General features: G+C 43.5%; 1 protein-coding gene across 1 annotated transcript in view; it reads left to right on the plus strand.

Moving 5' to 3' along the window:
• Positions 1-3719: 3719 nt before the first annotated feature.
• The window catches only part of LOC120910299 (mitotic spindle positioning), a 197625-nt gene continuing 173853 nt past the window's right edge, over positions 3720-27491 (plus strand). Inside the window, exon 1 of the mRNA XM_040322091.1 lies at positions 3720-3856. The gene's annotated coding sequence lies outside the window, so the exon portion shown is untranslated. The remainder of the gene's footprint in view (positions 3857-27491) is intronic.

Here is a 27491-nt window from a genome sequence, read left to right on the forward strand (position 1 = left end):
GCCAAGCAAGGGTCACATGACAGGCCTATCCCAGGCAACCATTCTTCTGGGCTACCTTGTACAGGGGGGAGGAAGACAGCACAAAGCAAAGGTACTCCATGTGTAGTAAACACATGGAGTACCTTTGCTTTGTGCTGTCTTCCTCAATGCCCTGGGACAAAGCTGAGGCTGCCATGGGGAATACTCGACCTTAACGCAGACATCTACTGTTAGAGATAAACATACACCATGTATACTTGCACTGCAACTGCTCCCCAGTCAACGATCAGTTTCCCGTGACAATGTATGCCTTCTCTATAACCTGCAATTAGGGGTGACAGGCTGAGCCAATGTCCACATCCACTTGTCAAGCTTTTTCTACTCCCTAGTAGTGGAGTGGGCCCTGTTGTGCACTATAAGCAGGCTCCACCCATGCACTTAACACTTGAACCTCTGCACCTCTGTACAGGATAGGAATCTCTGTGGCACGAATCTGCTCTGGGAGACAGACTGCTGCTGGAAAGAAGTGCCAACAACATTTCTCTCGCTACTAGAGGCGTTCCACCTATAACAGGTACACACTACCGACAGGCTGCTTGTTAAACTTCCATTACCCTAGGTAACCACTGGTGTCTTCACCCTACTCCACACCAATGTCTTCATACCACAATGTGTTAAGAGCCATTCAGTGAACTACTTGCATGCCGGTTACTTACAATACACCTCTTTAGTAACTTCAGACCAGGCAAGAACGATGTTTCAATACTTTACTTAGAAAAGGTGCAAAAACAAACATTACAAAGTCCAACATACAAATGCAAGGTTATGTCCATAATCCTATGTACAGGCTGTGTGCTTCTACAGCATACCTGTAAAGGTGAAGTCCAACAATTAAAGTCTTTCATAGCCACTTTTGTGTAGATGCTAGTCCTTTGGAGGCATGCTCCAGTGCTGGTGTCTTCGGGTAAACCACAGGTTCAGATAACTTTACATCCTGATGATGTTAGAAGGCCTCCTTCTGCTCCTCATTAGGGATGAGCTTTGTGTTCGACTCAAACGTATGTTCGACTCGAACATCGTCTGTTCGTACATTAGACGAAATTCGAACAAAACGGGTCGTTCGTGCCAAATTCGAGTGACGCGCAATTGACCATAATTCACTGCGGCATTGCGCGCTGATGATTGGCCAAGCATGCCCTATGACCCGCATGCTTGGCCAATCACAGCGCACAGAAAACGGAGAGCCATAATTGGCCAAAACCAGGGTGGCTTTGGCCAATTATGGCTCAGGGCTTTAGCACACGCCCCACACTATAAAAGGCTGCCTGCAAGGTGGCCACGTGTAGTGTGTTGTGGTTGTTAATGAGAGCAGATCAGTCAGTCAGAGAGAGAGAGACAGTGTCTTTTCTACCAGATAGATAGATAGAGCAGGCAGGCTAGTCAGTTTAGCTTAATTTACAGTGTGTAGTGGATATATATACATCCTAGGAGTTGTACATATATTTATACACTGTATAGCTTAGCTAGATTAGCTATTCCTATTTGTCAGGCAGTAGATTGTGCTAGCTGCAGTGTTCTAACGTGTTGTATTGCCTGTGTGCTGTTTAGTTTACACCTAAACGTACTCAGTGTTACTGCACGTGTGCTGTTTATTTGCCCATAAACGTAGTTGCTGTTACTGCACGTGTGCTGTTTAATTGCACATAAACGCAGTTGCTGTTACTGCATGTGTGCTGTTTATTTGCCCATAAACACAGTTGCTGTTACTGCACGTGTGCTATTTATTTGCACATAAACATAGTTGCTGTTACTGCACATGTGCTGTTTAATTGCACATAAACGCAGTTGCTGTTACTGCACGTGTGCTGTTTATTTGCCCATAAACGCAGTTGCTGTTACTGCACGTGTGCTGTTTAGTTTGCACCTAAACGTACTTGGTGTTACTGCACTTGTGCTGTTTAGTTTGCACCTAAACGTACTTGGTGTTAGTGCTCTTGTGCTGTTTAGTTTGCACCTAAAAGTACTTGGTGTTTACTGCACTTGTGCTGTTTAGTTTGCACCTAAACGTACTTGGTGTTACTGCACTTGTGCTGTTTAGTTTGCACCAAAACTTACTTGGTGTTACTGCACTTGTGCTGTTTAGTTTGCACCTAAACGTACTTGGTGTTTACTGCACTTGTGCTGTTTAGTTTGCACCTAAACGTACTTGGTGTTTACTGCACTTGTGCTGTTTACATTTCTAAACACATGCCACTACTATAGACACCCAGCAGGTACGATATTTAAATTAATTTTTTTTTTTTTTTTTTTTTACTTTAAGCATCATTAAAATCGCTGCTCCAGAAAAAAATACAGTTTTTAAAACTTTTTTTTACATTGATACATGTTCCCTGGGGCAAGACCAGGTTCTCAAAGACGTTTTCCAACAATAACTTGAATATTGGGCTTTAAAATTAACACTTTTGAATTCGAACGTTTGAGTCCCATAGACTTCAATGGGGTTCTAAATGTTTGCGCGAACGTTCGGTCTGTTCGAACGTTCTGGTGCGAACCGAACGCGGGGGTGTTCGGCTCATCCCTACTTCTCATGCACGGGTGTCATTCTCTGTCTCTCTCCCTACTAGGTACTCAATCTCAGCTTTCTATCTCTCTTGGGCTCTTAATGGGGGAAAACCCCCAAACCCTCCCCAACTACCTCTCAGGGGGGGGGGGGGGGGTTCTCTAGTATTGGACCACCAGGTACTCCCAGGGGGAACATCAGATGGCTCTGCGGGCCATGGGTTGAGCATGCCTGACTTAAGAGGGTCCATCACCACAAGGCCACATGATATTTGTGTATGATAATTGACATTTTATTCTGTGAGTGATAAGGAAAATTTGCAGAAGAGTAACTTAAATGCTATTTTTAGAATCATGCTCATATATCTGGATTTTATAAGATGTAATAATGAGGTGTTTATGACTTTTAATGTTAAGCATAATCCCATTTGTCTTATCAGTCTCTGCCTTTTGTTAGACCTATGCAATTCTGGATGTGGTACAGAAGTGGTCTTTCTTGTTTAGCTATCATGCAGAAAGCAGAGAAATTTAATAGAAGCAAGTACACACTATAGAAGGATATGCTTTTTCCTTCTTTATGTCAGAGGTTTATAACCACTTTAAGTTTAATTCCAAGTAGCAGTTTTTTTCTTTATCGCCAAACCCAATTTTAATGTGCACTAATAATCCAACAAACTCATATCGGCAAAATACTGTAGATCCATATACTATACAGTATACAGTACAGTAAGTCCACCTAAATGTAATTTCTATTATACTGTTACTGTCTGAGTCACACGTTTTAGCTTTATTGAACATGCATCTGATGGCAACACTTTTAGTATGTGACCACATTACAATTAGATCTACTCATATTATATGAGTTGGGCAGCTGAGTATTTTATTTGTCAGTTATAATGTGTATGTGTACAGTCAATGTTACACAAACTACGGTGCAAATACTACGATATAGTTTTTTTAATTGATTATTTTCTTATTTGTACCATACCATATGATCAGTTTAGAGGACATGTAAGGATTTTTTAAATAAAATCTGTCTGGCCCCCAGCTTCCTCTCCGGCTCTCCTGAAGTTTCCCGATACAGGCTCTGCTCACAAACCCGTGTTTCGCTTCTGCCTAATAAAAGCGGCTCTGTGATCAGCAACATTCCTGGGTACACATTCCCTCTGTCAGCATCCCATGACTATTGTACTGTGTCAGTCCTGGGCCTTACTTGCTAAACGCCAGCTTTCTGTATACCCATCATACACTTAACCACCCACTGGAAATGGGCAGAATTGAAAACAGGATGGATAAACCACAGGATGGATGGGGCCAGGTAAGGAAGTCAAACTCTTTCTATGTATATATTTAAAATTACATTGTTAAATGTGGTTGCTATTTAAAAAAAAAAAAGCAAAAATCAAAAGCCTCGTACACACGAGGCTGCCATGAGAGCTTTTGGCTGGGAAAACTGGCCGTGTGTATGCTCCATCGCAATTTTCTCGACAGGAAAACTACCGGGAAAAAAAGAGAACCAGCTTTTTTAACCCAGCAGTTTTCCTATGGTAAATGGAGCATACACCCGGCCGGGATTCCCGACCAAAGCTCTCATGGCAGTTTTTCTGTTGGGAAACCCGGTAGTGTGTAGGGGGAAAAAGTTCTCGGTTTTCCCCTCGGGTTTCCTGGCAGACTTTTTACCGTCGGGAATCCTTAAAGCTGAACAGAAACCTGATTTTGCAATATATGTATGCTTTTTGCCTTATTTTGCCAATTTGGTGTTCTCTTCATGACAATAAAAGAGAAGGCTTACCTTGTAGAAAGGATTTTTTAATATAGCATTTTATCTATTCTCAATAATGACTTACAGGTATATTATTTTCTTTCCAGTGAAATAATTAAATGAATTCTATTTATTGTTATTAGTCCCAGAGCATAAAAGATGTAGAACATTGTTGTTTCATTTCTCCATATAAAATTCTGTTTCAATAAAAAGGACCTTTCCTCTCCACCAGGTCTGCTAAACAAATTACAAGGATTTTAGCAATTTGTATTCCACATTCCAACCTGCTTCTGTTCTGTATTGAGAGGTTTTGTAGTGCAGAAAGCTCAGCTAAGTGCAGAGCTTGTGACACAGCATAGCAAACCAACTACTACACTCTGTCCTAGATAAGAGCAGATGTCCCTAATGAGATACCTGGGAATTTTTCCTAGTGGACAGACTTCAATTCACTGGGAACCTTAGGACACTCCACCTTGTAGGATATATCAGAGTTAGTCGTATGCTACCTGTTTTTGGACAAAAGATAGAGTTACTCTTCAGTGGAATTCAGATATTTTTCACGTACATTTAAGTACTATAATGGTCATATCTAACAACAAGTTATGAAATGATTACAGGTGCCCTTGGGTGGTAATCAACACCCTAGTTAACGAAGTGCCACATCCTAATGCCGAGTACACGCAGTCGTTTTTTATCATGATTTTTTTTTTTTTAAAGACGACGTTGCCCACACACCATCGTTTTTTCAAAATGCTCTAGCAAAGCGCGGTTACGTACAACACGTACGACGGCACTCTGTTCCATTCAAGCTCCCGTCTCATAACTTGCTTCTGAGCATGCGCGGGTTTAAAACGTTGTTTAAAACGTTGTTTTAGCCCACACACGATCATTTTTTATGACACAAAAAACGACATTTTGAAAAACTACATAAAAAAGTGAAGCATGTTCGAATTTTTTTTTGGTCGTTTTTTTTAAGACAAAAAACGATGTGAAGCCCACACACGATCATTTTAAATGACGTTTTTAAAAACGTTGTTTTATTTCATCACAAAAAACGACCGTGTGTACGCGGCATTATAGTAATTGGAATTGGAATTTTGTGAACAAATTGACTTTGTAGGCACGAATAAAATGATAACAAATTGTAATAATCACAAGATATCACATATACACATTATGCATCTAATAAATGTATTTGTATATTGTTTCTATTTTTTATATTTATTAGATGCATCATGTGTATATGTGATATCTTGTGATTATAATTTGTTTTTATCATTTTATTCATGCCTACAAAGTAAATTTTTTCACAAAATTCCATTTCCAATATCTAACAACAACACAGTTTATATTTCCAATTAAAAAAAATTGTAAATTAAAGCATAATATACAGGGTGATTTTCTAACAATGTCAGCTAATTTCATCCAGCTTTTGATCAAGAAAAAAAACAGCACAGATGAAGGCTACTCACCACCAACAATTTATATATTTACATTTATAATTATATGGCAAAAATAGAGCTAGGTTACCCTGATCAGTCCAAAATATTTGTGTAATCTAAAGCTTGTTAATGATTTAAATTGCTAGAAAACTGAATATGAGAATGGCTAGCATAAGGCCCCTCTCAGACGTCCGCTCCGCCTGTCCGTTATTACAAGTCCGTTAACAGACTTATAATACATCCCTATGGGATCGCGTCCGTTAGCGGATGGAGCATCCGCTAACGTCCGCGTCCGTTGGGATCCGGTTTTCGGACGGAAGAAAACCCTATTTTTCTTCCGTCCGGCGGAACGGAACTGATGCAGACGGACAGACGGTCCGTCTGCATCCGGTTCCCCATAGGGCAGAGCGGAGCTGAGACAGGGCGGTCCCTGCACTGTGTGTGGGGACCGCCCTATCCGCCGACAGCTCAACGGGGATCCCCGCTGAGCCGACGGAGACACACGGAGCGGACCCAGAAACGGTCCGCTCCGTGTGAAAGAGCCCTAAGGGTATGTGCATGCTATGCATTACAATGTAGTTCTGGAGCATTTTGAATTAATCTAAAAAAATCGCAATGGGCTCTGCTACTTCCAGTTGCATTATCTGTGTGTTTGAGTATTTGCCAAATAAAAAAATAAGTCTGTACTTTTTTGGAGTGTTCACATTTTAAAGTGTTATTTATTTGAACAGAACATGCATTACCCTTTGAAAAAATAGACATTTTACAAAATAGACACTGTTGGTATGTGACGGGGAGGATTGAGCTAGACAGATTGAGCTGAGACAATACTAATAAGAATTGTTTTACTGATGATCGCTATTCAGACATTTACCAGAGTGGGACCCACCATCAGTGATACATGCGGGGCATTATAAAGCTACCTGCTCCCCATTCCGGCTTGTGATCACTGCATTAAACAGACGGAAGTCTTCCAGGCCCAGATTTCTTTGCAGCTCGGAGAAGTTGTGTGACTAAATGCCAAAAATTGCAAAGCAAGCTAATGCTGGAAGATATCAAATGGCGTGTCACAAAAAATCTCCCTTAGGAACATCAACCTTTCACCAAGCCCACCAATTACAGTGGCACCATAGATCTGTACTCACCACTTAACAAATGATGAACTGTACTTAAATGTGGAATGATTAACTGAAGAATTACAATACCTATTGCCAACATAGGGCTAGATTCAGGTAGCTATTACGGAGGGGTATCTCCAGATACGTCGCCGTAATTTCAAATTTGCGCCAGTGTATCGTTACGCCGATTCTCAAAGGCAGATACGCTCAAAAAATAGGCTTCCTCCGCCGACGTAACTTGAATGCGGCGGCGTATAATTATGTGCAATATTACGTTGGCCGCTAGGGGCACTTCCGTTGTTTTCGGCGGAGAATATGCAAAATAACCTAGATACGCCGATTCACAAACGTACGTACGGCCGGCACAATTTATTTACGTCGTTTACGTTAGGCTTTTTCGGCGTAAGGTTGTTCCTGCTATTAGGAGGCGCAGCCAATGTTAAGTATGGACGTTGTTCCCGCTTCGAAATTTTAATTTTTTACGCCGTTTGCGTAAGTCGTTCGCGAATAGGGCTGGACGTAATTTACGTTCACGTCGAAACCAATATGTCGTTGCGACGTACTTGGGAGCAATGCACACTGGGATATGTACACGGATGGCGCATGCGCCGTCCATACAAAACGTCAATCACGTCAGGTCATCATAGATTTACATAAAACACGCCCCCTTCCACATTTGAATTACGCGCGCTTAAGCCGGCTCCATTTACGCTACCCTGCCGCAACTTACGGAGCAAGTGCTTTGTGAATACTGCACTTGCTCCTGTAAGTTACGGGGGCGTAGCGTAAATACGATACGCTGCGCTGCCGTAAGAACACGCGCAGGTACGTGAATCTAGCCCACAGTCAGGGAAATACAGTACAGTATGTATGATGTAGAATGATTACATGATTGCAACTTAACTTAAAGTGATTCTACGAGAATTATGGGGGTTTCACAATAATTTTTAATGATGCAGATTCCAAGGCTTTCGTTCTTGTAATGGCTTCACAGTCTTGGGAGTCCCTAATATGGAAAAATATGCAGTCTTAAAAGTCCTGCATGCCTCTTTGCAGATCACTGACTTACTAGGTATTGAGGCATGTACCAAGATGACAGCTCTGGACCCTGCAGCTTTAAAACAGGGTCAGCATTAGCAAGCAATATTTATATGCTTACAGGTTCCCTTTAAGTCAGTTAGGATGGCTACCCATAGGCTAACATTTCAGAAGAACAACAAACAGTGTAATATACTGGTATACAAATGATGGCAGAAGAATGGAAGACTTTCTGAAGATACTGGCTAAAATGACATTTGTTTTTAAAACATAGTGCATAGATTATCAGCACAAACAATTAACAAAATGTGTTTTTCTTAGTTCTGTGGATCTCTTTATTTTATATTTAATAAACGTTTTTTTTTTGAGATTTTTTGGGGTAAAATAAAACAATGATTATACGACCAGTGAGAAATGGGTTATACATAGAGGAGAGAATAACATTACAATTCCCAATGAAAAAAGGTACAATTCTGTGGTGGTATATTTGAGGTATCATAGTGAGTCTCAATACATGAGTACCAGCATAAACAAGATGTTGGTAAATCATACTTACATATCTATAGTTACATACTGTAGTTGGCAGTAGTGTATTTAGGTTTTGTGCTGCCCTAGGCCTGACTAAACTTCTGTACCTCCCAATTTAAATATGACCCACCCCTTCCTGTCAAGGCCACACCCCAGTTTGGGGGAGGGGACAGTAGTTCTGAGGGCCCTGGGGGTGGGCAATGGATTCCCTTAATTTGCATAGTTTTTCTCTCACTTCCTGTTTGGCTATGGGCCAGGAAGTGAAGGTAAATATCTGCAATTGGACAGGGATGGTAAAAAATAAACTGACAGGGGCTATAACCCTCCCTTTCTCTATCAAAAATGAAAAAAAAAGTGTTGATTATAGTTCTACTTTAAGCACAAATTTCTGATAATTTTATTGAGAGGACTAAGAAAATATAACCATGCCAATGGCGCAACAGAAACATAGCACAGTGAGTAAGGTTTGTGGCCCAGGATGATAGGACAGTCAAAATTAGAAGCGCCCCCCCACCAACACACACAGTTGCCCCCCACACACACACACACACAGTTTGCCTAACCGTGTAGTGCAAGGGACTCTTTTTGTGCTGCCCCCCTGCAAAGTGCTGCCCTAGGCCTGGGCCTTGTTGGCCTAGGCCAGGATACAGCGTTGTGGAAAAAGTGTAGCGCGTTGGCAGTTGGTAAGGATGAATAAAGACACCAGTCCATTCAGTTTAACCTGTGATGTTGTGTGTGTGTTTAACTACTTCAATACAGGGCATTTTCACCTCCTTCCCGTCCAGGCCAATTTTCAGCTTTCAGTGCTGTAACATTTTGAATGACAATTGCGCGGTCATGCAACACTATACCCAAATGAAATGAAAAAAAAATCCCCACAAATAAACAAATAGCTTTCTTTTGGTGGTATTTGATCACCACTGCGGTTTTTATTTTTTTGCGCTATGAACAAAAAAAGAGCAACAAAAAAAAAAACAAATTTTTACCTCAGTTTAGGCCAATATGTATATTTCTACATATTTTTGGTAAAAAAAAAAAATCGCAATAAGCGCCTACAAAATAGGGGATAGATTTAGGGAATTTTTATTATTATATATTTTTTTTACTAGCGATGCCGGTGATCTGAGATTTTTATCGTGACTGTGACATTGCGGTGGACAGATCGGACACTTTTGACACTATTTTGGAACCATTGACATTTATACAGCAATCAGTGCTATAAATATGCACTGATTACTGTATAAATGTCACTGGCAGGGAAGGGGTTAACACTAGGGGCCGATCAAGAGGTTAAATGTGTTACCTAGTGATTCTAACTGTGGGGGGATGGGACTAACTAGGGGAGGAGACCGATCAGTGTTCCTATATACTAGGAACACACGATCTGTCGAGGAAGTCATATGACGCCTGTCCAGGATCGGAGATGCCACCTGCAGACATCATATGACAATGGGCGGGATGGGAAGTGGTTAAGTAACAACCATTTCCCATACCCTTGTATAATGCGTTTGCTACAATGCCTATCTGAAAGTTCTTTTAATTATTGACACTTCCAGCTGACACCAACTGTTCAAGGGAGTTCCACATCCTCACTGCTTCTACAGTAAAGGACCCCTCTATGCAGTTTGCAATTAGACCGCTTCTCTTCCAACCTCATTGAGAAGCGTTGTGTCTTTTTAAATTGATTGTAAAGTCTCCTTTATTTTTTGGTTACAAATAACAAACATGTGAAATGGTTTTGCACAGAGCAGCCCTGATCCTCCTCTTCTCGGGTCCCTCTTCAGTGCTCCTGGCCCCTCCCTCCTGTTGAGTGCCCCCACAGCAAGTATCTTGCTATGGAGCACCCAAGCCAAGCTGCAGCTCCATTTATCCATTCAGACACAAGGCTGTGGCCTGGCCCCACCCCCTTTCTCTCCTTATTGGCTGACTGAATTTGATTGACAGAAGCGGGAGCCAAAGGCGCCACCCTGCTGTCTCAGCCAATGAAGAGGGGAGTCCCGGGCAGCCGAGACACTGCTGCAACATCGCTGGATAGAGATGGAACTCAGGTAAATATTAGAGGGGGCTGCTGCACACAGAAGGCTTTTTATCTTAATGCACAGGGCGTGACCGCGAGGGGAGCCGAGCCTGGCCGAGTGTACCCGAGTGTACTGCGCTCGGTATATGTCGGCGGTGGCATTCGAACACAGCGCAGGGATCGACGAATATCGCGCACCCACGATTTTCCCCTTATTTTAAGGGGAAATTGGAATCTGGAATCCTCCTTTGACAAGGGGGCCCCCAGGTCCCCTCCTCCCCATGTAAATGAGTATTATGGAACATTGTACCCCTGCTCATTCACCAAAAAAAGTGTCAATATTAAAAAAAAAGCACAAACACAGTTTTTACAATTCCTTTATTGAAAATAAATAAACAATATCCTCCAATGTAGATCCGCTGCTCGGTTCCATCGCTGTACCCCCCCCCCCAAAAAAAAAATGCTATGCCTGTAAGGAACACACAGTTTTTAAATAGGTAAGGGGTGGGTCCACTGGTCGGTGACGTCACAAGAGGGCGGTGCCACCAGGTATGATAATATTAGGGATTTAGCCGCATTTAGCAGGTGTGGAATAATGGAACACTTGTATCAGCTGATCGTCTCACCTATATATTGGAATAGGACTGACCAGAGGTTTGCTGCAATCAATTTTAGTACCCTGAATGTCCACTGTAAGGGCCAATTCCATCTCCCAAAATGAACAAATTCTGGGAGATGGTATTAAAGCTGTAAAAATTATGGGGCAGTGCCACCAGATGTGAGCATGGGTCGCTGTCATCCACTGGCTCTCCAGCACAGAGCCGATACATCAGGAAATATAAAGTGTAGATTATTCAGGTATAGTGCTATCTGGTTTTGATATGGTACCGGTAGTTAATCTCCTCCAGCTTAGATGATATGGATCTGTGGATCAATTTAAACCAAGTAAAAAACTTCAAGTACCAATAAAGTATGGCACTCCTCTTCTTACACTATTCCTGGTTGCTTTTTTACTGTCAGCTATAATACATTTCATTGCCAATATCATAAGCACCTACTTTCCATAAGCGCCAAAGACTCCATTCCACACTATATCCATCCAGAGGGCATTTGTTTTACACATATTTATTTGATACACATTTTAAATTGTGTGATCTAGCTAGATAGCATGATGTTGAAATTACACCTAGCTTCAAATAATATGAAGCAGGCAAAGTGCAGTGTGGTGCTGGTGGAACTTATCTGCATCTCTTATCATAGAAGATAAAAATTACAGTACTGGACACGGTCTACAGGCATCACCTGCATCCCTTTCACTTCATACACTATATAGCACAGGCATACACTTTTATCCCTGATATCATTCTATACAGTAGCACACCATAAAGTACCATATATAGAACATTATCTAAATGTTATCTATTATTTACACCTAGGTTAGCAACCTATTGTATTTTTATTATTTGATTTCAAGCTGTTATGTGGAAGGTATTTCTGTATAGCAGGATTCATAATTCACATCTATAGGGGGTAAAAGTAACAAAGTATACACATGGAATATAGCTATAAAAATAATTATTTTCATTAGAAAATAATTGTTTTATAACATGCAAAATGTGAATTACATGTTGTGTAATGCAACCATGGCTAAAATTAAGAACCCTGTTTAAAAATATGCACACAGAAGGCTTAACAAAAACAGCTGTACCACCAATAAAAATATATCCAAGGACTCACACTGGACATTTTTCAGCTGCTCTTGGGGGCGTCAAGCGTTTTTATTTTTTTACAGCCTAAAAACGCCTCTCCATGGTATTCTATGGCCCAGATTCTTGTACGAGTTACGCCGGCGTATCTCCAGATACGCCGTCGTAACTCTGAGTCCGAGCCGTAGTATCTATGCACCTGATTCTTAGAATCAGTTAGGCATAGATTTGTATTAGATCCGACCGGCGTAAGTCTCTTCCGCCGTCGTATCTTAACTGCATATTTACGCTGGCCGCTAGGGGCGTGTACGCTGATTTACGCCTAGAAATATGTAAATCAGCTAGATACGCCAATTCACGAACGTACGCCCGGCCGACGCAGTACAGATACGCCGTTTACGTTAGGCTTTTCCCGGCGTAAAGTTACCCCTGCTATATGAGGCGTACCAATGTTAAGTATGGACGTCGTTCCCGCGTCGAATTCTGAAAATTTTACGTTGTTTGCGCAAGTCGTTCGCGAATAGGGCTGGGCATCATTTACGTTCACGTCGAAAGCATTGGCTTCTTGCGGGTTAATTTTGAGCATGCGCACTGGGATACTTTCACGGACGGCGCATGTGCCATTCGTTAAAAGCGTCATTTACGTGGGGTCACATTAAATTTACATAACACACACCCACATCTACCACATTTGAATTAGGCTGGCTTACGCGGGCCTATTTACACTACGCCGCCGCAACTTTGGTTTGAGAATACGGCACTTGCCTGTCAAAGTTGCGGAGGCATAACGTAAAAAGGATACGTTACGCCCGCACAAAGATACGCGGTTCTACGTGAATCCGGGCCTATGTGTCCATTCAGTAGGTTACATTTTCAAACTGCAAAAAAAAACAAAAAAAACGGGCCAGTGTGTCTTGGAGCAGCAGTGTTAAAGCTGTAAAAATCCCTGACGCGGTTAAACACATGTTGTCGCTGTATACGTCGTTAAGCCGTATCAATCGTTTTTAAGCTGTACCAATTGTATTTGGGCGTGGAAAATAGAAGAGTGCAAAGAAATGCTGCTAAACGCTAAAACGGCTAAACATGCATTAAAGAAACAAATTGATTTAAAAACTGATGTTTATAACAAAACAAGCCCTCAAAAAGGGCGTGTACATCAGGATTGGAAACAATCACATCAATTAAAAACACATGGAGAGAAAGGGAAGAGACACAGCAAGCATGTGAAGAACGCATGTATCACCACGAATATAACAATATAACAAAACAATGTAAATATGTTAAGAAAAGATTTATGTCCATCCCATCATTCAAGCCATATGGTTTTCTAGTATTGAGGCGTATGGATCCACCACACTTCACGTTTAAGCAAAATACGATGAGTTTTTTTCTTGTTTTGTTTTTTAACCTGTTCAGCAACAAAAAAAGAAAAAAGGTGTCAAGATTGCCATGGTGTACTTCTCAGAAATTTGAAATATTTTTAACATTGGTATTGGTTCTGAGATTCTCAAAGGGCATATTAAATACCCAACATATTGCAGGTTACAGGCACTACATTGAATTACATTAACCACTGATTTAGAATTGCAATTAATATATTGTTTGATGGTATATTTTTTTTAGTTGAGAAAACACTGAGGTATTTTTTTTATGTCCATGGCACCGTCTGCGGGTATTTATAGTAGAAAGCCAAGTCAGTGGGTTGTTTGGCTTCTGAGAGCAAAACAAACTAGGTAATTGCAACCCTTCTTAACCACATGCGGACTGCCGCACCCCGATATACGTCGGCTGTTTGAAGTGGTATCTCTGTTATGGCAGAAGCTAGCAGCTACCCAGGTATTCTCCTCTTCAGCAGGTGGTCTGGTTTCCACTAATAGTGATCTCTGCGGCGGATTCACAGCGAGATCACTTTTATCGGCAGTGGGAGAGGGACCCCCCACTCTCCCGTGCCCTCCGCCACTAACTGGAGCCAGCGGTGGAGGCGATCGGGCCCTTTTCGTGGGTGGGTATGGAGACTAGTGAGGGGAAAATGACCCCCCACCCATCTCCATACTTAGCAGGGTGGAAGCAACGTCAAAAACATCACTTCCACCCATAGCTCTGAGGCCGAGTACTCACGAGCAAACATGTCCGTTCGAAATGTCCGACGGGCTGTTTCCGGCGTACAAGGCTGTTTTTTCATTTGGCCCGCTGGCTTGTACACACCAGCGGACGATATTTCCCTGCGGACCTGAACGCGTGCACGTAATCCACGTTTGACGTCACTATAAAGGGAAAGGCCAAAGTCAATGGCGACGCCCTCTGTTCCGCTTTTGCTAGTTACGGCTTTGCTCGTGTTAGTGAAGGTTTGGTTAGAGCTGATTCGCGCTTCTCGGTCTCCAGGCTTTAGCAGGTAGTATTTTCTCGTTCAGTGCGTGTGCTTGTGGGTACGTAGTTGGCATTCGGGTACAGGCGTGCAGTTCGTTCTGCTTAGCAGATTCGTACTGTGCGTTCGTATCTGTGTGTCGTGCGTTCTTTGCAGGTACCACTGGATTTGATTGTGCTTTCTGTTGGAGTGTGTTCTTGACTGACCAGCCGGCCGGTTTGAAGCCATGATGGAGCAGCAGCGTCAATTTTCGCGAGTTGGTGCTGTTTATGGGATGGCTGCTGGATATGTTCATTATTCCAGTACTTTGGCCAGAAACAGGGGGCGGAGGCGTTTCTGGACCAAGAATTGGTTGCGCCAGCGTGACCAGTTCTCACATATGCCTCTGCTTAGGGAAATCCAGGAGAATAATCCTAATGACTATAGGAATTTTCTCCGCATGACGGACCCCGTATTCAACAGTCTGCTGGATCTTCTGTCCCCCTATATCACGAGGCAGGACACTGTGATGCGCCAAGCCATCACGGCCGAGCAGAGGCTTATTGCCACGTTGCGGTACCTGGCGACTGGGAGGAGCCTGCAGGACCTCAAGTTCTCAACAGGCATCTCTCCGCAGGCGCTTGGGGTCATCATACCGGACACGTGTGCTGCCATCATTAAAGTTATGCACGAGGAGTATATGAAGGTAAGTTTCCTCATTTTAACCTCACAATGTGTCTTTAATAATGTGGCAAACTAACTTTTTATTTTATTTCCCAGATATGCTGTGTGTTTAACTAACGTTCCCTTTTCTCACTATGCATGTTGATATCAGCTTTTACATGTTCTTTTTATTTTGGCCTACCTGCATATTTTGATCTTACCCAATATTAACCTGTCCAGCATGCTATCTTCGGGCCAACCCCCACCATGCCACTATTTTTTTATTTTTTTGGTTTTCTAAAAACAGTTTAAACACCCCCCACCCCCCCTTCAAAGTGTTTTTGTCCCCATCAGAGGGCTGTGGAGTCTCTTATTAATTAATTGGCCCTATATATTTGTGCCCCGAAATTCTCCCTTCATAATTTGCAAATGCTATTTAAAAAATGTAAAGTTGCACAAGGATGCTTGTATGATTATGTTTGCAATGTTTATGTGCCAAAGTACTAAATCTCTTTTTTTGTTTGTCCCCACAGCTACCCTCCACACCACAGGAATGGCAGTCTGTGGCTTCCCAATTTGCCGAGCGGTGGGATTTTCCTAACTGCGGTGGAGCAATAGATGGGAAACACGTCCGCATTGTGCCCCCACCCCACTCGGGGTCCTACTATTATAATTACAAGGGTTATCATAGTATCGTGTTGATGGCGGTGGTGTCGGCACAGTATGAGTTTCTATATGTGGACGTGGGGAAGAACGGCCGGATGTCAGATGGGGGAGTGTTCGCACGGACTGATTTCTATGATCGTCTCCAAACTGGTGGTCTGGCATTGCCACCAGATGAAGATAATGTGGAAGGACTTCCGTTTGTGTTCCTAGCGGACGAGGCTTTTGGCCTTGGACCTCACCTAATGCGGCCTTTTCCCCAGAGGACCCTCACCTCAGAGAGGAGTGTGTTCAATTTTCGGTTGTCCAGGGCTCGGAGGGTAGTCGAGAATGCCTTTGGGATCCTCAGCAACCGGTTCCGCCTGTTCCTGACATCGATACATTTGGCGGAATATAAATTGAACACCGTTATATTTGCCTGCTGCATTTTGCACAATTTTCTACGCAGGCACTCCCAGACGTACCTAGCCTCCATGGGCTCTGAGGCAGGACTACCCTCAGAGAACATTCCTGGCCTGGACACTGGTCGCGCTGGCTTGGCCCCCCAATCTGCTCGTGAGGTACGCGACAAATATGTTGAGTACTTCATGGGTCGGGGGGCCATTGCTATGCCAGATCATATTTCTTTCTAATTCGGCCCCCAAAGAAAGGAATATGCTCACAACTAATAAATAATTAGACCATTGGACTTTATACAGTTGTTTGTCATTACTGCTTTTTCTCTATTTTTCTGTCTTCCAGGTTATCTCCAAAAATAGTGCACTTCTAGTGCCAGATTTACTTACTCAGATGTATTAACTAACCACATTTGCACATTATTCACTCATCTACTAACTGGGTATTCAGTCTAGAAATAAGAAGCCACTCTTTTTTCTGCTTTTGATGTCTCATTTTTTTTTTTTATTTTAGTCATTTTTTAACAAGAAATGTGTATTTTTAGGCAGAAAACATTTCCTGCAAATTCTTGAGACAAAATATTGGCTTTTAATTATTTATTTTTTTGTCTTTATTGACAGTGATTATCAATAATAATGATCGAAACACAATGTAAGAATAATTTCACTGAAACTATACGCAAGAATTTTTGGGCTTGTCATTTGTTTGTGTCTAATTTTTTTAACAAGATTTTAACACAACACAAAACATTTTTTTTTTTTTACAAAAATTAGTTAACTTCTTTCTTTAGGTGAGATTTATTGTTCGTTTTGTGATCTGAAAATGGAAACATTTACAAACCAAAAAAGATCAACACCAAACAAAAATTTAAAAAATGAACAGCAGTCAGTCATATGGATGGTGTGCTTTCACACTGGAACACGCCAAAATTTCTAAATGCACACATTCAGTGAAAACTCGCCAAATGTCATTGGTTAAACAGACAAATGGCCACATGTGCTATCTGACATCATGGGTGATCAATGTCTGTGTTTTGTGGGAGCAAACCCTTCCTCTCAACTACTTGAGGATCGAGGAGGGGTTTGTACCCACAAAGCACAGACAATAGATAGTCTGTGATGGCAGCTAGCACATATTGGCACACTGTGTGTGCATTTAGAAATTTTGGCGTATTATAAAGTACAAAAATTAAAAAGGGTTTTGTGGGCGGGGGATGGGCGGGGGATGGGATTCTGTGGTTCAGTCTTTGACACGGCCCATCATGTCCATGATATTTTTGTAATTTTGGTTGATGACTAGCATCCTTTGTCGCATGTTCTCCATTTCCGTGCTACACTCTGAAATGACATTTCGCACATTCTGCTCCATGACTAGCATCCTTTCCTGCATAATGTCCATTTCCGTGCTGCACTCCATTAGTTGCTGTATAATGATAGAAGCACTTGCACGTGAAAAATGTGCTACTCCATCTTGATCCCCTAAAAAGAAACAAATTGGCATTCAAAATATGTAAATAATTTCCAGCCTATCTGCATATGTTTGGCCCTATTAATATAGGGGTGACACTGACCTGATGGCCTGATAATTTCCACATCCCCAATTTCTTCATCTTCTATCACTCCTCCTTCTTCCACCACCTCCCCATCATCTTCTATCACTCCTCCTTCTTCCACCACCTCCCCATCATCTTCGACTCCTCCTTCATCCATCAATCCACCTTCTTGCAATTTGCCAAATTGTTCTTCCGCCACTTGCCCTTCATCTGATATAAATTCTAAGTCCAAAATAACTTCTTCCTCCTCTCTTCCTTCCTCCTTTCTTCCTTCCTCTTCTCCTTCCACATCCTCTTCTCCTTCTACATCCTCTTCTCCTTCCACATCCTCTTCTCCTTCCACATCCTCTTCTCCTTCCACATCCTCTTCTCCTTCCACATCCTCTTCTCCTTCCACATCCTCTTCTCCTTCCACATCCTCTTCTCCTTCCACATCCTCCTCTCTTCCTTCCCCAGCCTCCTCCTGCTCAACATGTGGAGGTGTTTGATTTTCCGGGTGTCTGGCCCTCTCTGCCTCCTCCAATTGCTGGCGTCTTCTTTCCCCTATAAGAAATAATAAAAAACAAAAGGTATACTCATCAGCACACTGATATTGGATATCATAAATCGCACACATTGCATAGACGATACATTTATGATGATTTTTGGTTGTTTATTCTTTCAGCAATCCTCCATTTTTGGCGTAGTTCTAGGCCAAGCTCTGATCCTGCCCCTTTTTTGCAAAGAAGTGACACAAATGGATGTCCCCCCAAAACATTAATTCTCGTCGACCCTCCAAATAAATATACTTTGATTTTTGAGACACAGGTGCTTTGCATTTCAAGATGTTAAAACATCAGCTTTATTTGCATTTTGGAGAATGAATCTTGTTTGCCTGTCACATTCACTCAATTTAATTTCTGTGATTTTGCTATTCAACAATGTTGGAAAACCAAGTTTGGGGCCAGTCAGCCATGTCCAGGTGTGTTGTTCCTGGAGTAACGTCACATTTTTGCTAAACAATGTCATATTACGCGTGTTTACTATTTCACAAAATTTGTTTAAGGTTGTTATTTGACATAAACACAATACAGTATCTACACGTGTTCAAAAGTAAAAGCAGGCCAAGGAGGCAGATGTGAAAAAATACATGTCAACACATTATTGCAGACATTCCCCCCCCCCTTAAATAATATGGACTTACTTTTACGCAGAATTTTGAGGATCTTCTTCATGTGATGTGGCTCCCTCAATTTTAAATCGGACCAACGCTTCCGTAGTTGCTCCTTTGACCTGGTGACACCAAACATTCTCCTCATTCTCCTTGCCACCTTGTCCATTATGTGTGACTTCCTACGGTTCGGTGTTTTGTAGGGCCCACATTCACCATCATAATCCTTCCTCCTCATGATGTAAACCAACTCCACCATTTCTTCGAACGCCATATTAGTGGCTTTATATCTTTTAGGCCTGGATCGGGACGGTCCAGCCTCTGTCCCTTCACTTGCGCCATGAGAGCTCCGTGCCCGCTCGTGTGACATCGCCATCTTTCCTTCCCACAGAGATTAGGGGCGTGGAAACGAGGAAATGTCCCGTCAGGGGCGGAGATGAGGGCGGGGATTATTGCATATGCGGAGTGTCGCGAATGCCAACAACGTATTGACGTAGGTTACGCGGAGAATATTCGCGCGATTCCAGAACCTACACAGTTAACGCCATATTTACTTTTTCAATTGATTAGGGGCATGGCAAAGGTGACGAGGGCGGCGTTTCATACATACGCGGAGTGGATAAAAGGCGCTTGACGTGATTACGTAGGTTACGTGTTAATTCAGCGAGCGGAAGAAACGAGGATTGTGAGAGAGGCAGGTAAGAAATTTAAACATGGGATCAGCAGCGGGCTCTAAAATGTAGAGCAATGGGATGGGGGTTTGGTCTGTTGGTTGCACAGTTTTATTAAGCTATTATGTCTCTTGGATACCAGAATGTGATTTTCATACCCAAATGCTTTTGTAGACATCACAAAATAGAGAGATCAAAAATGCTGTGACTCATTAGTAATTATGTAGGGTGTATTCAGATCAGGCCAAGTATTGTTCTGTGTTGGTTGGACAGAGGTCATTAGGAAGTTTCTTTCATGTAATCAATGCTGAGGGGCAGGATATCTACACATGCAATAGTGCCTTGATGAATGCTGTCATTTGTAAGAATTGTGTATGGTTGTAGATTTATATTATTTCCTGCAATGTAACCAAAGGGGCGGCATGTTAAAAAAAAATGTTAGCTAAAACCAACCAATGGGGCAGAGCTGGCCAGCATTTTCAAAACAAGAGACACTGTGTTTGTATTTCTATATAGGTACTACTTTTTTAACAACATATTCTATCAATGTAAATGCTGAGGCTTTTTTTAATTGTGTTTTTGGTTTCTTTTCATTTTTTCTATCTAGAATAAAAAAAATAAAAAAATAAATTCACAATGGATCTCCTGCAGAGCCAAGACATTATCCAGCATTTGCTGGATAAATTTCGGGAAATGCCCATCCTGTGGGATTCAAAGCAGGACCATTACCACAATAAGGACGTACGAGCGGCAGCACTTGAACAGCTAGCAGCATACATGAGGACATGGGTGCCAGAATGCAGTGCCAACATGGTGAAGGATAAACTTGCCAACCTCAGGGGCACATATAGGAGAGCGTACAAAGCTCACCAAAAGCAGCTAAGATCTGGAGCAGCAGCAAGACCACCAAAGGAACCCAAGCTGTGGTATTACAACCAGATGTCATTTTTGCGGGATCAACTGGAAGGCAGGCCATCAATGTCGAGTCTGAATCCCAACCTTTCCTCCACGCTACCTCCCAGCGGGACTTCCCCAGATCACCACAGCCCTGCAGAGTCGGATGAAGAGGGCCTGGCTGACAGAGAGGCAGATCTGCGCCTCTACGATGATGAGGTATAGTAGTTTCATAACTATTTATGTAATAATATTAATTATTGTTTGATTCTTGACTTGATATTGGTTAATAAAATACAAGCTGGGAAGTAAAAATCTAAAATCGTGGGCAAACAAATAGGTGTCAGGGATGACAACTGCAGGGGTCAGAGGGTGAGTCTGTTTTCAAGTTTAAATTCAAGGCAAAAAATAAGATTCAAGCATGAAAATGTGAGTGAGTATATTCCTAAATATATTACAACATGTCCCTTTTTTTTACACAGGAAGAAGAGACCAGCCAGGAGGTGGCAGATCCTCTCCTCACTGACAGCCAGGCCGAAGGGGTCAGTGGCAGCCAGGAGGAGGCCGGGCCCAGTGGCGTTCAGCAGCTCCCCAGGACAACCACCACCAGCCAGGCTCCTCCACTTTATATTAGGCCACCAGGCCGTAAGAAGAAATTGGGGGCAGTGGAGGAAGCCAGCCTGAAAATGATTCAGGAGGCGAGTGCCATCATGAGGGCCCCCCTCAACCCCACTGAGGCCTACAGTGCCTCCGTGGCACATGACCTGAATCAAGGCACGGAGGAGCAGAGGCAACTGGCAAAGGGCGTGATCAACCAGGCCCTTTGGTGGATGCAGAGGGAGCTGCTGACCCCAGACACTGGGCTATGTGACCCGGCCCGGCTTGCTGAACACCATTCTCCTGCTGCCACATCATCCCCACCTGCAAGGGCCCAGGGAAGACCCGCTGGAAGGCAGCCTGGAAGGAAGGTTGCAAGGAAGAGGAGACGTTGATGCCCTGCCTTCCATTTGATCCCCCACAAATGGCATCTTGTTTGGACTACCACAGCTTGGGTTGCTTTGGTTATGTGCTGCTGCTTCAGATTTTATTTTGTGTGCTTCCTGAGGTTGGCTAGTTTATCCTTCACCATGTTTGAAATGCAAGTTTGCATGTATGTTGCTAGCTGTTCAAGTGCTGCCATTCTGTTTTTGATCCTTTTTATAATTTGCTCAAATAAAAGCCTTTTTGTTGATTTGAAAAACGTGCCTATTGTTTGTAATACTGTGGGTATTATTTTAGGCATCAAACATTACAAATAAATAAAATGATTAATCTAAAATATTCACTAACTCATGTGGGGGGGGGGGGGGGTCATTTGGTGTGCCAACATGGTAGACAATTTAAACAACCTTCAACAAAATCATGTTAAATATACAAACAAAAGCTAAATCAAAACTATTTCCTATTAAAATATTCTAAATGGTGACATAACTATAAACACCTAAAGAAAGTGGGAAAGATAACCATTAAACATTAAAAGCAAAAAAATTGAAATGTGGAGGACCACTAAAAATATGATACGTCGGGCCAATAAAAGTTTGCAAAAATCTTACTACATCACAGCTAACAAATGTCACTTTTGAGTATGGAACAACTCAGTTGAAATAACATGAGCTAAATAACTGATTAGTTATAGCAAGAGAAGAATGAAGAAAACGACGGCATCAAGCATTGGTTATTGTGTGTTTTGCTTCAGTGTTCTATTGCTAGAATTAATCTTTCTATTGACGAATGTGCCATATCCCAAAGAAACGTGAGTTTTACCTGAACGAGCGCTCCCGTGGCCTCATTTAGTCTGAGCATGCGCGGGGTTTTTGTACGTTGGTTTTGTGTACTCACCACCAAACATGTACGTTCGGACAGGATTTGAGCGGACGGTTTTAAAACAAGTTTGGAAATAAATGTCTGCTGAAAAACGGCCCGGCGGGCAAATGTACGGTGAAATTCTGTACGCTCGTAACTACACACGACCAAACATGTATGCTGAAACTGGTCCGCGGGCCAGTTTCAGCAAACATGTTTGGTCGTGAGTATGGGGCCTGAAAGGGACTTTTGACAGGTATCCTGTTCCCACTTCCGTGAGTCTGCGCCACGGCCCATGATGACACCACAGGGCTCCCTCCTCCTCCCCCTGTCGTCTGGCCAGTAGAGAGAGGAGAGGGGCCTTGCGCATGTGCAGTAGGGTTCCCGGCTTAAAACCGTAAGGCTACACTGCCGGGTTCCCTTACCCGGAATGGTGGCGGCAGCACCCGACAGCTGATGGAAACATCAGCTGTGGTGCGACATCCCTGGACTCCAGGACAGGTAAGTGTCCTATTACCATAAGCCAGCAGCTGCAGTATGTGTAGCTGCTGGCTTTAATTTTAAATTTTTTGGGGGGCGGCCTCCGCTTTAATAGCACTGTACAGATATTTATCGGCATACAGGATGGGGAGATGTTCTTTAAGAGTTGCAACAATTTTGTTGTGCTCTAAGGAAAATGTAGTAACAAACGTAATTTTTATTATAATCGCTACACTGTTTGTGTTTGTACTACTATTCTGAATCATCTCTATGAAAAGCTATATTTTTACATCTAGCTATTGTTCGTATACTGTAGACCCTTTCCCTGAGTCACTTTTGAAGTACTGTACATTCTTGCAGAAAATCCTCCTCTGTAGAACAGTTCTTCCTGGCCCTGAAGAATTCGCCAGTGGGCAAAGATTTTTTTTTATTATCAAAATTTTTATTAATTTTTCAACATTTCCATTTAACAATATGTTACATTATATCACACCATTGTACAATAAACATCCTTATCTGTATCCTGTCTCCCCCCCGGGGAAATAAAGAGAGGAAAAGAAAATAAAAAAAAATTTAAAAAAAAGGGGAGAAAAATTATCCCCCCCCCCCACCCTCACTTATTCCCAGCGGCTCTCTCCCCCCCCCTCCAAACACCAAAAAAAAACATAATAATAAAAAATAAAAAAAATTGTGACTCCTTAGATATGAGGCTTCTAAAAAGCCATTCTATAACTTATTCCCCATTATTCCTTATTATTCCTTGTTAACCCATCCCCTAAAAACCCTTTTACCAAGTGTTTAAAATCTGAGGTCGCCAGAAGGCCATAAAACCACTAATGACTTACCACCCCCCCCCCCACACTTTTTATATCCCACCCTTCTTCCCTTCTCTATTCCACACACAAACCCCGGAAGAAAAAAACAAAAAAAACAAAAAAAACACACACACACCTTATTATGTAATATATCCCCGTCCCACCCTCTGTGCTCCCCCAGTGCCGCACGGGAATTCTTATTGAGAGCTCAAAAAAAAAAAAAAAAAAAATGAAGAAAAAAGAAAAAGGACAAACAAATTAGTCTCCACCCCCCCCCCCCCCCCACAGGCTATCCACTTACATTTTCCTACAGCTCCTTAAATTATTCAATCTCTAACGAGAGTTTTTCCCATTCTGACCATATTTCTCTAAACTTTTCCTTTCTATCTTTAACCCTAGAAATCCATCTTTCTGCCTCCATAATTAAATTCACTTCTCTCTTCCATTCAAGAATAGTTGGCCTTTTATCCTGTTTCCATAATCTAGGTATTAATAATTTTGCCGCATTTAATAAATGAGGCGTAATACTCTCCTTATATGATCCCATGGACCTCACTGACCCGTGGAATAGGAAGTTTAAAGGTGTTAGTTCTATTTCCTCGCGAGATAGCCTTCCAACCCAAGGGGCAATCTCTTGCCAAAATCCTCTAATCTTTGGGCATGACCACCACAGGTGGAGTAGGGTGCCCTCCTGTCCACATCCCCTCCAACACCTATTGTCCGCAAGCCTATACATCTGTGCCAATCTTACTGGGGTTCTATACCACCTAGATAGAAATTTATAAGACATCTCCTGAATCTGTGAGCTTACAGATGTATGGTGTGCGGAATCAATAAGTTTTTTAATTTGTTGCGTGGTAAACCTGTGATTTAGCTCTCCTTCCCAGCCTCTAATATAGTATGGTGTTGTTTTTCTCCGTGTCCCTAGGAGTAATCTATACATTTGAGACAGTAAGTGTTTGCCCCCCCTAATCTTTACACATCTGGGCCCAGATTCAAGAAGCACTTGCGCGGGAGCAAGTGTGATTTGCGCCGCGCAAGTACTGATTTGCTCCCAGGCAAATTTGCGGCTGATTCTGTAAACCAGTTAAGCCTGAAATGCGGCCATTTTCCCGCGCACGCAGCCTAGCTGCTCCGGCGCAATTATAGCGCAATTTTGCGCGGGGTGTAAGTTGCGCCTTCATGGAATTCCCTCTGCGAATATGCGAATTAGGTACTGCCGATGATTCAGAAACATGCGCGTGTGATGCGCATCTTGCGCTGGAAGCGCGCAAGCTTTTTTCCCCGGGCAAACTTGCTCCTGCTAAAAGCAGGGGCAAGTTAGCAAAAGATGGCCAAATGTCATCTGCAGGAGCGCGCAACTTCAGCAGCACCTAGACAGACGAGCTGAACAAGCAGAGCACCCACATTTTCGGGACCTCACATCTGTGCAACAACATGCCAGGGGCAGCTATGGTTCTTGATATTCTATTGACTGAGCCGACTCGTAGGAGGGCACGGGAGAGGATTTACAGAGGGCGCTACAACCTTTTTGAGATGAGTGATAATGAGGTGTATCGCATGTTTCGCTTCAGCCCTGAAGTCATCTTGAGTTGGTAACAATCCTGCAGGATGACATCAGCAGCCCGACCCATCGGGGACAGGCAGTGCAGCCACTGGTGAAGGTAGTGGCAACCCTTCATTTTTTGGCAAGTGGCTCATTTCAGCGCACAGGTGGAATGGTGGCGGGGATGTCCCAATCCAGCATGAGCAGGTGTGTGCACCAAGTGATCCCTGCAATACTCAGACGCATGGGCACACAATTTATCAAACCAACCACGGCTGACCTGCGGCAGAAGGCAATCAGTGATTTTTATGAAATAGCCAGATTTCCACGCACTGTGGGTGCAATAGATTGTACCCATGTGGCACTACGCCCCCCCCCCGGCTCCTCGAGCATATCTACTGCAACAGGAAGCATTGGCATTCGATAAATGTGCAGGTGATTGTGGATGCACATGGCCTCATATGGCATGTCCGTGCCAAACACCCAGGGTCAAGCCATGACAGTTTTATTTACCGACACAGCCCCATCCCAACCGAGTTTGACCAGAACATGTATGGAGACAGCTGGCTGATTGGTGAGTGACATGGGTGTCAGGTATGACTGCCCCCCCCATGATGCAGACATCACAAGGGGCACATGCACGACTAACATCCTCCTGTCTTTTCCCTTCCAGGTGACTCTGCATATGCCCTGGGACCTCACATGATGACCCCATTTCGTAACCCTCAAACACCAGGAGAGGAAAGATTTAACGAAGCCCATGCACGTACCCGTGCAGTGGTGGAGCGCACATTTGGCATCCTTAAATCTCGATTCAGATGTCTGGATAAATCAGGGGGGACCCTGTTGTATTCACCCAACTTTGTGTGCCAAATCGTCGGGGCATGTTGTATTCTCCACAATTTTGCGGAGAGAAGGGGCATGCACATTGAGCTACGCAATGACCTTACCCCCGAACCACGCAACCCCCCCCAAGAAACACTACCGGATCTTCTGAGGGAAGAGCAATCCGGAATGGTCTTGGTATTAGGGAGCAGCAACGCTGCGTCAAGGCTCCAATTATGTTGCTGTCCATTCATACACCTTTCACATGGCAGAGGGTGACACCCCTTTTCCAGCAGGAGTGCCACCCCCCCCCATTCACACACCAGTCACACTGTAGTATACACTCCTCACCGTGTGTAGGGACTACAAATAAATATAAAAGCTCATATCCTGAGCATATATAAAAAAAAAAATAAACTCATATTCTGAGCATATAATAATTGTAGAAATTAGATCATTTTTTTGATTTCTTCTTTGGGCCAAGGGTGCACCGGCTCTGGCTCCTCAATCTCCGTGGTGCGGAGGAGGAATGGGGTGGGGATTGAGGGGGGGGGAGGAGCATCAACCCCTACTTCCAGACTCCTCGCAGGTGGTGGCTGCATGCCCTCCATGGCGTTGGCCAGGCGGGCGAGGATGGTGTTGGTCTGGGCCAACATCCGCATTTGGCGGGTGGTGGTATCCCGCTGATGACGGCGGGTAACTCTCCCCTCCTCCCGCACTGCAGCGGTGTTGGCCTGCACAGCAGCGGTGTTGGCCTCCACCGCAGCTGCCATCCTGCTTAATAAAGCGGGGGCGTTCTCCTGAGCCACCAAGCAGGTGACTATGGCCTTGGAGTTGCCACTTATTTCCGCCAGGCTCTGTGAGACATGTTTGTCCCGGTCTGCATGCAGGGTGAGGGCATGCTGCACAGAGGTGGAGGTGGATGCCATGCTGTCCGCCAGACGTCGAACATCTCCCACCATGGCCCCTATATGGCGGGTCTGCAGGGCCTGCTCCTCCAGCAGACCGTCACGGAGGCTGGAGGATATATGCCTTGTTTTGGACAGAGCCTTCCTGGGAGGAGAGGCTCGGGCACGGACAGAGGGAGAAGGGGAGGGGTCCACAATGGAGGGGCTTGCCCTGGAGGGGGATGACGTGCTGGGCGGGGGTGGTGGGTTGCTCAGGGATGGTGGTATCCTCCTGGAGGGAGCCAGAGTCCTCCTGGATGAGGAAAAGGAATCCTCCTCCAAAACAACTTCCTCCACCATACTTGGCCCCGGTAGGATCTCCTCCTGGACCAGCATTGCCATAATGTCCATGGGGCCTGACTGGACCCGGTGGCTCAGGTATGGATGGCGTGGGTCGACCCGCAGCCGAAGACGGCCCACTTCATCATCCCTCATCACCACCTGGATGACACCAAAACTAAATATTAGCGTGGTGCAACACACTGCTCACATGTTCACTTCTACCCCCTCACATGATGCACAGCAGATATGAAACAAAAATAATAGTTTCCATC

The sequence above is a fragment of the Rana temporaria genome, chromosome 1, assembly GCF_905171775.1.
Source record: "Rana temporaria chromosome 1, aRanTem1.1, whole genome shotgun sequence".
Lineage (NCBI taxonomy): Eukaryota > Metazoa > Chordata > Amphibia > Anura > Ranidae > Rana > Rana temporaria.